This window comes from Rhinoraja longicauda, chromosome 4 (genome assembly GCF_053455715.1).
Source record: "Rhinoraja longicauda isolate Sanriku21f chromosome 4, sRhiLon1.1, whole genome shotgun sequence".
Classification (NCBI taxonomy): domain Eukaryota; kingdom Metazoa; phylum Chordata; class Chondrichthyes; order Rajiformes; family Arhynchobatidae; genus Rhinoraja; species Rhinoraja longicauda.
In genome coordinates, this window is record NC_135956.1 from 90,613,812 (window position 1) to 90,626,801 (window position 12,990).

The following is a 12,990-nucleotide window of genomic DNA, read 5'->3' on the forward strand; positions in this document are numbered from 1 at the left end:
CCCAGGTCTTGTTGCACCTCCCCATTTCCTAATCTGGCACCATTCAGATAATAATCTGCCACCTTGTTCCTGCCACTGAAGAGGATGACTTCACATCTATCCACATTATACTGTATCTGCCCACTCACCCAACCTATCCAGGTCACCCCGGTAGAGTTGCTGCCTTACAACGCTCACAGAGCCAGAGACATGTGTTCGGTCCTGACTACGGGTGCTGCCTGCACAGAATTTGTACGTTCTCCCCGTAACCTGCGTGGGTTTTCTCCGGGATCTCTAGTTTCCTCCCACACTCCAAAAACGTACAGGTTTGTAGTTAATTGGCTACATAAATTTGTAAATTGTCCCTCGTGTGTGTCGGGTAGTGTTATTGTTCAGGGATCGCTGGTCGGTGCGGACTCAGGCAGAAGGGCCTGTTTCCATGCTGTATCTCTAAACTAAACTAAAATTCATTGCAATTGATAAGAATCATACAGTGTGGAAACAGGCCCTTCGGCCCAAACTGACCAAGGTGCCCCATCTACACTCGTCCCACCTGCCTGCATTTGGCCCATATCCCTTAGAACCTTTCCTATCTGTGTACCTGTCCAAATGTCTTTTAAATATTGTTATAGCATCTGCCTCAACAATCTCCTCTGGCAGCTTGTTGCATGCACCCACCACCCTCTGTGTGATTATGCAACATTAATATGTCAGTGCCTACAGTTTTAACTCGTATGATTTTCCTACCCTTAAATTATTTTAAGCAAGAACTTAAACTGAAAGTAATTGTCTCTTGTACAATTTTTGCTGACATTATCTAAAGCACACCAGTCCCTATGACTGACTGCGCAATTACCACTGTGTCTCGAATGATTCACCCCATAAGTGCAGAGTGTACTCTTCACAGCGTAGACACTTCAACATCTCATTAAAGGCGGCTTCAACGGAACATCCTGAACTATTGATCTCCATCACCAAAGCCGACAAGGGCAGAAGCGTCATGGGGAGATGTTATCTCTAGATTCCTTCTTGAAGTTAGTCAGGTCTGGGTGAGATCGTCGAGGTCGGCTGCGGAAGGCTCCTACCCCTCCCGGGAAGCAAAGGTGGACGGGCGAGGAGAGGAGAGGGACGTGGGTTCTCTGGTTGATCCACACGACCAAGGAAGGCGATGGCTGGAGGCCCCTGCAGCAGCCAGGGGCTCGCCTAGGGTTGCCAACTGTCCCGTATTAGCCAGGACATGGCGGCCACCATTGGTGGAGAGGGAGCACATGGCTGCTGGTTGGGTGAGATCACGTGTGGCGCAGGGCGGTGGCTTCACCCTTTGTTCCTTATTTGGGAGTGAGAAAATTGGCAACCCTAGGCTCGCCTGGATCGAGCACCGCTCAGGGTGGCACGGTGGCGCAGTGGTAGAGTTGCTGCCTTACAGCGAATGCAGCGCCGGAGACTCAGGTTCGATCCTGACTACGGGCGCCGTCTGTACGGAGTTTGTACGTTCTCCCCGTGACCTGCATGGGTTTTCTCCGAGATCTTCGGTTTCCTCCCACACTCCAAAGACGTACAGGTTTGTAGGTTAATTGCTGGGTAAATGTAAAAATTGTCCCTAGTGTGTGTAGGATAGTGTTAATGTACGGGGATCGCTGGGCGGCGCGGACTCGGTGGGCCGAAGGGCCTGTTTCCGCGCTGTATCTCTAAATCTAAAATGGAGCCAACACATGGCGCCTCTTGCATGCGGGATCAGTGGACTGTTTCTGTACACTTGCTGATCGGGGATGTGTGTAGGTAGGTGTGGTAATACTCTACTGCACCGTTTGTAAGAAAATAATTTCACTGTGTTTACTTATGTGATAATAAAAGCACCGCCACTACACAGGTACAGACCTCTAAAGATGTCCTGTGGTATCTGGCACCAAAACATTAGCAGCAGATCCTTCAAGTCCTGTAAGTTGTGAGGTGGAGCCGCCGTGGATCGGACTTGTCGATCCAGCACATCCCACAGATGCTCAAACTGATGAGATCTGGAGAATTTGGAGGCCGGGGCAACACCGTGAACACTTCATCATGTTCCTCAAACCAACCCCAGACAATGTGTGCAGTGTGGCAGGGCGCATTATCCTGCTGAAAGAAGCCACTGCCATCAGGGAATACCATTGCCATGAAGGGGTGACCCTGGTCTGCAACGATGTTTAGGTGGGTGACACGCGTCAAATTGATGTCCACATGAATGGCCGGACCCAGGGTTTCCCAGCAGAACATTGCCCTGAGCATCACACTCCCTCCCCGGCTTGTCGTCTTCCCACTGTCGGTTCGGACCACACGGGATAGCCTTCGTTGCCCTCGCGCATCGATGAGCCTAGTGTGCCTGTCACTGGTTTGTGCTTTGTCCCTCCTCGGACCACTGTCGGTCGGTACTCACCACTGCTGACCGGGAGCACCCCACAAGCCTTGCCGTTTCAGAGATGCTCTGACCCAGTCGTCTGGCCAGAACAATTTGGCGCTTGTCAAGGTCGCTCATGTCTTTACTCCTGCTCATTTCTCCTGCATCCAACACATCAACTTCAAGAACTGACTGTCCACTTGCTGCCTAATATATCCCACCCCTTGACAGGTGCCATTGTAACAAGTTAATCAATGTGGTTCATTTCACCTGTCAGTGGTCATAATAGACAATAGACAATAGGTGCAGAAGTAGGGCGGCACGGTAGCGCAGCGGTAGAGTTGCTGCTTTACAGCGAATGCAGCGCCGGAGACTCAGGTTCGATCCTGACTACGGGTGCTGTACTGTAAGGAGTTTGTACGTTCTCCCCGTGACCTGCGTGGGTTTTCTCCAAGATCTTCGGTTTCCTCCCACACTCCAAAGACGTACAGGTATGTAGGTTAATTGGCTGGGTAAATGTAAAAAAAAAAAATTGTCCCTAGTGGGTGTAGGATAGTGTTAATGTACAGGGATCGCTGGGCGGCACGGACTTGGTGGGCCGAAAGGGCCTGTTTCCGGCTGTGTATATATATGATATGATATGATATGATCCAGCCCTTCGAGCCAGCACCGCCATTCAATGCGATCATGGCTGATCACTCTCAATCAGTACCCCGTTCCCGCCTTCTCCCCATACCCCCTCACTCCGCTATCCTTAAGAGCTCTATCCAGCTCTCTCTTGAAAGCATCCAACGAACTGGCCTCCACTGCCTTCTGAGGCAGAGAATTCCACACCTTCCCCACTCTCTGACTGAAAAAGTTCTTCCTCATCTCCGTTCTAAATGGCCTACCCCTTATTCTTAAACTGTGGCCCCTTGTTCTGGACTCCCCCAACATTGGGAACATGTTTCCTGCCTCTAATGTGTCCAATCCCCTAATTATCTTATATGTTTCAATAAGATCCCCCCCTCATCCTTCTAAATTCCAGTGTATACAAGCCTAATTGCTCCAGCCTTTCAACATACGACAGTCCCGCCATTCCGGGAATTAACCTAGTGAACCTACGCTGCACGCCCTCAATAGCAAGAATATAATTCCTCAAATTTGGAGACCAAAACTGCACACAGTACTCCAGGTGCGGTCTCACCAGGGCCCGGTACAACTGTAGAAGGACCTCTTTGCTCCTATACTCAACTCCTCTTGTTACGAAGGCCAACATTCCATTGGCTTTCTTCACTGCCTGCTGTACCTGCATGCTTCCTTTCAGTGACTGATGCACTAGGACACCCAGATCTCGTTGAACATCCCCTCTTCCTAACTTGACACCATTCAGATAATAATCTGCCTTTCTATTCTTACTTCCAAAGTGAATAACCTCACACTTATCTACATTAAACTGTATCTGCCATGTATCCGCCCATTCACACAACCTGTCCAAGTCACCTTGCAGCCTTATTGCATCTTCCTCACAATTCGCACTACCCCCCAGCTTAGTATCATCTGCAAATTTGCTAATGGTACTTTTAATCGCTTCATCTAAGTCATTAATGTATATCGTAAATAGCTGGGGTCCCAGCACCGAACCTTGCGGTACCCCACTGGTCACTGCCTGCCATTCCGAAAGGGACCCATTTATCCCCACTCTTTGCTTTCTGTCTGTCAACCAATTTTCTATCCATGTCAGTACCCTACCCCCAATACCATGTGCTCTAATTTTGCCCATTAATCTCCTATGTGGGACCTTGTCGAAGGCTTTCTGAAAGTCGAGGTACACCACATCCACTGACTCTCCCCTGTCAATTTTCCTAGTTACATCCTCAAAAAATTCCAGTAGATTTGTCAAGCATGATTTCCCCTTCATAAATCCATGCTGACTCGGAACGATCCTGTTACTGCTATCCAAATGCTCAGCAATTTTGTCTTTTATAATTGACTCCAGCATCTTCCCCACCACTGATGTCAGACTAACTGGTCTATAATTACCCGTTTTCTCTCTCCCTCCTTTCTTAAAAAGTGGGATAACATTTGCTATCCTCCAATCCACAGGAACTGATCCTGAATCTATAGAACATTGAAAAATTATCTCCAATGCTTCCACTATTTCTAGAGCCACCTCCTTAAGTACCCTGGGATGCAGACCATCAGGCCCTGGGGATCTATTAGCCATCAGTCTACCCAAAACCATTTCCTGCCTAATGTGGATTTCCTTCAGTTCCTCCATCACCCTAGGTTCTCCGGCCCCTAGAACATTTGGGAGATTGTGGGTATCTTCCTCAGTGAAGACAGATCCAAAGTAACGGTTTAACTCATCTGCCATTTCTTTGTTCCCCATAATAAATTCCCCTGCTTCTGTCTTCAAGGGACCCACATTTGCCTTGACTATTTTTTTCCTCTTCACGTACCTAAAAAAACTTTTGCTATCCTCCTTTATATTATTGGCTAGTTTACCCTCGTACTTCATCTTTTCTCCCCGTATTGCCTTTTTAGTTAACTTTTGTTGCTCTTTAAAAGAGTCCCAATCCTCTGTCTTCCCACTCTTCTTTGCTATGTTATACTTCCTCTCCTTAATTTTTATGCTGTCCCTGACTTCCCTTGTCAGCCACTGGTGTCTCTTACTCCCCTTAGAGTCTTTCCACCTCTTTGGAATAAATTGATCCTGCAACCTCTGCATTATTCCCAGGAATACCTGCCATTGCTGTTCTACCGTCTTCCCTGCTAGGGCCTCCTTCCAGTCAATTTTGGCCAGCTTCTGCCTCATGCCTCTGTAATCCCCTTTGCTATACTGTAATACTGACACTTCCAATTTTCCCTTCTGCCTTTCCATTTGCAGAGTAAAACTTATCATGTTGTGATCACTGCCTCCTAATGGCTCTTTTACCTCTAGTCCCCTTATCAGATCAGGATCATTACACAACACTAAATCCAGAATTGCCTTCTCCCTGGTAGGCTCCAGTACAAGCTGTTCTAAGAATCCATCTCGAAGGCACTCTACAAACTCTCTTTCCTGGGGTCCATTTCCAACCTGATTTTCCCAGTCTACCTGCATGTTGAAATCTCCCATAGCCACAGTAGCATTACATATGTAGGTTAATTGGCTGGGTAAATGTAAAAATTGTCCCTAAATTGTGTAGGATAGTGTTAATGTACGGGGATCGCTGGGCGGCACGGACCTGGAGGGCCGAAAAGGCCTGTTTCCGGCTGTATTATATATGATATGATATGATGATTTGTGACACGCCAATTTTATCTCCTGATTCAACTTGCACCCTATGTCGAGGCTACTGTTTGGGGGCCTATAGATAACTCCCAATTTTACCCTTACAATTTCTCATTTCTATCCATACTGATTCAACATCTCCTGATTCTATGTCACCCCTTGCAAGGGAATGAATATCATTCCTTACCAGCAGAGCAACCCCACCCCCTCTGCCCACCTGTCTGTCTTTTCTATACGTTGTGTACCCCTGAATATTCAATTCCCAGCCCTGGTCCTCTTGTAGCCATGTCTCAGTGATCCCTACAACATCATACTTGCCCATGACTAACTGGGCCTCAAGCTCATCCACTTTATTTTTTATACTACGCGCATTTAAGTACAACACTTTAACTTCTGTATTTACCTCCCCTCTCACATCGGTCACAAATGGCCCTTTTTGGCTGATTGATGTATATACAAAATGCTGGAGTAACTCAGCTGGACAAGCCACATCTCTGGATAGAAGGCAAGGGTGACGTTTCAGGTCAAGACCCTTCCCACTCCTGTTAACAACAACCTAAGAAGCATTGATGCTTAGAGGTGCCTTAGGATGCACGTTCATAGCTCAGTGAAAGTAGTGACACAGGTAGATAAGGCGGTGAAGAAGGCATTTACCTTGCCTCATTGAAAGTTACCAAATAGTGAAAGGCTTGGATAGAGTGGATGTGGAGAGGATATTTCCACTAGTGGGAGAGTCCAGGACTAGAGGTCACAGCCTCAGAATTAAAGGATGTTCTTTTAGGAAGGAGGGTGGTGAATCTGCGGAATTCTTTGCCACAGAAGGCTGTGGAGACCAAGTCAATGGATTTTTATAAGCCAGAAATAGATAGATTCTTGATTACTACGGGTGTCAGGGGTTTTGGGGAGAAGGCAGGAGAATGGGGTTAGGAAGGAGTGATAGATCAGCCTTGATTGAGTGGTGGAGTAGACTCAATGGGCCGAGTGGCCTAATTTTGTTCCTACAAATAAGCACAAGGTAACTCAGCGGGTCAGGCAGCATCTCCAGAGAGAAGGAATGGGTGACGTTTCGGGTTGAGACCAGTCTGAAGAAGGGTCTCGACCCGAAACGTCAGCAATTCCTTCCATCCAGAGATGCTGCCTGACCCGCTGAGTTTCCTTGTGCTTATTTGTCCATGTTGGCTTCAGTCACTGGGTGCAAATATGCGGTTGCATTCCGACTTGCGTAGCAGGGGAAGGATTGGGAAGAACTGGGGACGAGGGATGAACAGAGGGAGGGAGAACAATGAGGGTGGGAAAGTGGAAAGACAAGTAGGAGGAGAGAGAAAGAACGGAAAAGGTAAACCCCTTCCCCCAACCCACTGCTGAGAAAACACTTTCCTCTTTCCGAGCACCGAACAGTATAACCTAGCAACAGCACAGATCTCTGACCAGCGCCACACTTACACAGGGCCCTGGGGTTAATGATAGAAAATTGTAAATAATAAGGCAAGGATGTTTTATTCATTTTTTAATACAAGGGTTAATTGGACATCAGTGAGGATCGGACACAAATCCTTTGTGATATTTTGCACAAATAGCTGTCCATACCCATTAGATCTGTTGTAAATCCATCGAGACAGCACTGCCTTATCTGGGTCAAATGCAGCTGCCGTTTGTACCACATGATGGTGGGTGGGGGAGAGAGCTTTAGGTAATTGTTAATTTCACACACACGGCATCGAAACCAAACAAATTTGACTGCAAAGAATTCTGATGATTTTTCACTAAACCTACGGTTAATGTTTAAGCTAAATGAAAATACATTGTTTTCCTTTCAACAGCAAGCACTCGGTTGAACTGTGATTCAATGGTAATGTCCTTATCTTCTCCAGTCCAGAGACATAATCTCCACTGTCATTCCAGTCCAGCACCCAGGCTTCAACTTTAATTAAGGCACAATGTTGGAATAGAACGCGAACTGGGGACCAAGCTGCCATCTCATCTTCCCATGATCTCTGTTCTGTCAATTGTAAAATAAACATGTTTTTTTAATTGGGAAGGTTTGGACAGGTTAGAGTGAGAGGCATAGATGGGGTGGACAGCCAGCACACCTCTCACCCCGGGTGGGAATGTCAAAGACTAGAGGGCTTAGATGTAAGGTGAGAGGGGTGAAGATGAATGGAGATGTGCAGGAAGGTTTTCATTACACACGGAGGGTGGGGGATGCCTGGAATGTGCTGCCAGGCAGCATCTCTGGAGAACAAGAATAGGTTCCTCACTGCTCTGGCATTCCTGCTGCTCCCCTGCTCTTCGACAATGCATCCATGTTCTCCACAGATGCTGCCTGACCCGCTGAGTTACTCCAGCACTCTGTGAAACGTCACCTATCCATGTTCTCCACAGATGCTGCCTGACCCGCTGAGTTACTCCAGCACCCTGTGAAACGTCACCTATCCATGTTCTCCACAGATGCTGCCTGACCCGCTGAGTTACTCCGGCACTTTGTGCCTTTTGGTTGTGAAACAGTTCCTTGTGTCTCTGGGTTGAGGAATAGTTTCTTGAACACTGCTCAGCACTGACCTCAGCAATGATGATCTTCAATGGACCATGTCTTTGCTTGCACCATGGACTCTGTTTTTTTCACTATTATGGTTACTGAGTATTATGGTTATTTATTTATTCTATTTTTGATTACTATATATTATTCATAGGTTCATAAGTCAGAGCAGAATTTGGCCATTCGACCCATCAAGTCTACTCCGCCATTCAATCCTGGCTGATCTATCTTTCCCTCTCAACCCCATTCTCCTGCCTTCACCCCATCACCCCTGATACTCGCACTGATCAAAAACCTATCAATCTCCACCTTAAAAATACACATTGATTCGGCCTCCACAGCTGCCGATGGCAACTAATTCCACAGATTCACCACCCTCTGGCTGAAGAAATCCCTCCTCATCTCCTTTCTAAAGGTACGTCCTTTTATTCTGAGGCTACGCCCTCTGGTCCTAGACTCTCCCACTGTTAGAAATCCCTCCTCATCTTTCCATTATCCATGTGTTCTTGCATTGATGGGCCTGGTAAGATGCAGCAAGGAAGAATTTTCTTGTTCTGCAGTCGGTACATATTACAATTAAACACTCTTGACTCTTGACCCGACAGTAAGTGTAACTTTGTTGTTCAAATAATGCAGGGAATTGCAGATTAATTAACATCAGTTATCCTTCATTGAGTAATTAAAAAGACACACCTTTATTGAGCAGTCAAAATGGTTTTATGAAAGGGAAACCATGTTTAATAAATTTATTTTCAATTATTTCATTAAATAATTAACAGAGTAAATATAAGGAAGCCTGTAGTACATTTTAATTAACTTTAAATACATTTATTTATTTATTTGGAGTGGCACGGTAGAGTTGCTGCCTCACAGAGCCAGAGACCCGGGTTCGATCCTGACTACGGGTGCTGTCTGTACAGAGTTTGTACGTTCTCCCTGAAACTGCGTGTGTTTTTTCCGGGTGCTCCGGTTTCCTCCCACATTCTAAAGACGTACAGGTTTGTAGGTTAATTGGCTTTAGCAAAATTGTAATGATACGGAAATGTAGAATGGTTCATTGTTAGCTGAGGGGAAGGTGACGAGGAGGCACACAATCAGTAGAATTTAATCAGGAGGACATGTGTCAGAGGTTATGTGGAGAAGGCAGGAGAATGGGATTAGGAGGGAGAGATAGATCAGCCATGATTGAATGGTGGAGTAGACTTGATGGGCCGAATGGCTTAATTCTAATCCTATTCCTTATGACTTTATGACCTATTAATCACTTCTGAGGACAGTGAAACTAGTCAGAGAACTAGGAAGGGGGAGGGACAGAGAGAGAGGGAAAGGAAGGGTTACTTGAAGTTGGAGAAATCCATTTTCACACGGCTGGGTTGTAAGCTCCCAAGCCAAATTAAGGCACCTTTGTGGCAGAAATGTTAAATGCCATTTATCAGACCATGTCAGGGCGTTTTAGTTACAAAATTGATGAACGTTATACAATTATTAGTGACCACCCCATCTTCTGGAAGAAAGGTCCCGACCTGAAATGTCATCTGAGATGTAGCGTGACCCATTGAGTTCATCCAGCACTTTGTGTTTTGCTAAAGGTTCCAGCATCTGCAGTTCCTTGTGTCTCTCTCCCCTCTTCTGATCGTATAATCGTTGATGAAGCATGTGAAGGTGGTTCGGTTCAGGAGAGATGGCTGATGATCTCCTGAAGTGGCGTCACGGGACAATGATGAATGGGCCCAGAACGTAAAGCCTTTTCCCAGGTTACTTGATGCCACACTTGGTTGAATGCTGTCCTTGATGTCAAGGGCAATTACTCTCATCTCATCTCTCTCATCTCATTCGGGCAACACCCTTGTAAATCTTCTCTGCACCCTTTCCAGCTTGACAACATCTTTCCTATAACACGGTGGCCAACGATAGATAATAGACAATAGGTGCAGGAGGAGGCCATTCGGCCCTTCGAGCCAGCACTGCCATTCAATGTGATCATGGCTGATTATTCACAATCAGTACCCCGTTCCTGCCTTCTCCCCATACCCCCTGACTCCGCTATCCTTAAGAGCTCTATCTAGCTCTCTCTTGAAAGCATCCAGAGAATTGGCCTCCACTGCCTTCTGAGGCAGAGAATTCCACAGATTCACAACCCTGACTGAAAAGGTTTCTCTTCATCTCCGTTCTAAATGGCCGACCCCTTATTCTTAAACTGTGGCCCCTGGTTCTGGACTCCCCCAACATTGGGAACATGTTTCCTGCCTCTAATGTGTCCAATCCCTTAATAATCTTATATGTTTCAATAAGATCCCCTCTCATCCTTCTAAATTCCAGTGTATACAAGCCTAGTCGCTCCAGTCTTTCAACATACGACATTCCCAACATTCCGGGAATTAACCGAGTGAACCTACGCTGTACTCCCTCAATAGCAAGAATGTCCTTCCTCAAATTTGGAGACCAAAACTGTACACAGTACTCCAGGTGCGGTCTCACTAGGGCCCTGTACAACTGCAGAAGGACCTCTTTGCTCCTATACTTAACTCTTCTTGTCATAAAGGCCAACATGCCATTTGCTTTCTTCACTGCCTTCTGTACCTGCATGCTAACTTTAAGTGACTGATGAACAAGGACACCCATTTATTCACAAAATGCTGGAGTAACTCAGCAGGTCAGGCAGCATCTCAGGAGAGAAGGAATGGGTGATGTTTCGGGTCGAGACCCTTCTTCAGACTGGACACTCAGATCTCATTGTACGTCCCCTGTTCCTAACTTGACACCATTCAGATAATAATCTGCCTTCCTATTCTTATCACCAAAGTGGATAACCTCACATTTGTCCACATTAATCTGCATTTGCCATGCATCCGCCCACTCACAAAACCTGTCCATGTCACCCTGCAACCTCATAGCATCCTCCTCACAGTTCACACTGCCACCCAGCTTTGTGTCATCCGCAAATTTGCTAATGTTACTTTTAATCCCTTCATCCAAGTCATTAATCTGGTCAGCATTGTGTTGGTTTAAGGGTGGAGCGAGAGTGAGGGACCACACATGTGACTGCTTCACCATCTCTTTGCTCTCATGGTCTTACTGTAAGATCTCTCCCGAAATCCGGGCCAGAAGGTATCAACGTCACCAAGAAAATAGATTCACAACAAAATACATGCAAATTCTTTCTTTCATGCTCTGCCTTTTAATCGAAGCCAAGTCTTCCTCTATCCTCCTGCACAACATCTGCCCCTGTCTTTGCTGAGAAACTCCTCCATGTTATTCTGTCACCTTCAGGCACATAACCTAGTCTGAAGTCACCACTTCCGGCATCTCCTTCTTTGACCTGCCACTTCATCGCTTACATTACCTGCTTCTATTTATCCCTTTTTTTTCCTTCAAATTCAAGCTCATTGAGGCGTTTTTCAACCTGTAGGATCACAGCAGAATCAAATGAGCTCTGCAGAGCTGAAATGTTTTCGTATTGTTGGAGAACATGCAGGATCTCAGCGTGTGAAATAATAAAAGGTCATTCGAACAAAGACAGTGGAAGATGAAAGGGGAACGGAGCTGAATTATCTAATGCAGGCTGCTGTCAATGGGGACAAATAGATCTTATTGCAAAATACATATAGATACATAGACAATAGGTGCAGGAGGAGGCCATTCCTTCGAGCCAGCACCGCCTTTCAATGTGATCATGGCTGATCATCCACAATCAGTACCCCGTTCCTGCCTTCTCCCCATACCCCCTGACTCCGCTATCATTAAGAGCTCTATCTAGCTCTCTTGTAAGCATCCAGTGAATTGGCCTCCACTGCCTTCTGAGGCAAATTCCACAAATTCACAACTCTCAAGGTGAAAATGGTTTTCCTCATCTCAGTTCTAAATGGCCTACCCCTTATTGAACTGAAGGAAATCCACATTAGGCAGGAAATGGTTTTGGGTAGACTGATGGGACTGAAGGCTGATAAATCCCCAGGGCCTGATGGTCTGCATCCCAGGGTACTTAAGGAGGTGGCTCTAGAAATAGTGGAAGCATTGGAGATCATTTTTCAATGTTCTATAGATTCAGGATCAGTTCCTGTGGATTGGAGGATAGCAAATGTTATCCCACTTTTTAAGAAAGGAGGGAGAGAGAAAACGGGTAATTATAGACCAGTTAGTCTGACATCAGTGGTGGGGAAGATGCTGGAGTCAATTATAAAAGACGAAATTGCTGAGCATTTGGATAGCAGTAACGGGATCATTCCGAGTCAGCATGGATTTACGAAGGGGAAATCATGCTTGACAAATCTACTGGAATTTTTTGAGGATGTAACTGGGAAAATTGATAGGGGAGAGTCAGTGGATGTGGTGTACCTCGACTTTCAGAAAGCCTTCGACAAGGTCCCACATAGGAGATTAGTGGGCAAAATTAGGGCACATGGTATTGGGGGTAGGGTACTGACATGGATAGAAAATTGGTTGACAGACAGAAAGCAAAGAGTGGGGATAAATGGGGCCCTTTCGGAATGGCAGGCAGTGACCAGTGGGGTACCGCAAGGTTCGGTGCTGGGACCCCAGCTATTTACAATATACATTAATGACTTAGACGAAGGGATTAAAAGTACCATTAGCAAATTTGCAGATGATACTAAGCTGGGGGGTAGTGTGAATTGTGAGGAAGATGCAATAAGGCTGCAGGGTGACTTGGACAGGTTGTGTGAGTGGGCGGATACATGGCAGATGCAGTTTAATGTAGATAAGTGTGAGGTTATTCACTTTGGAAGTAAGAATAGAAAGGCAGATTATTATCTGAATGGTGTCAAGTTAGGAGGAGGGGGAGTTCAACGAGATCTGGGTGTCCTAGTGCATCAGTCAATGAAAGGA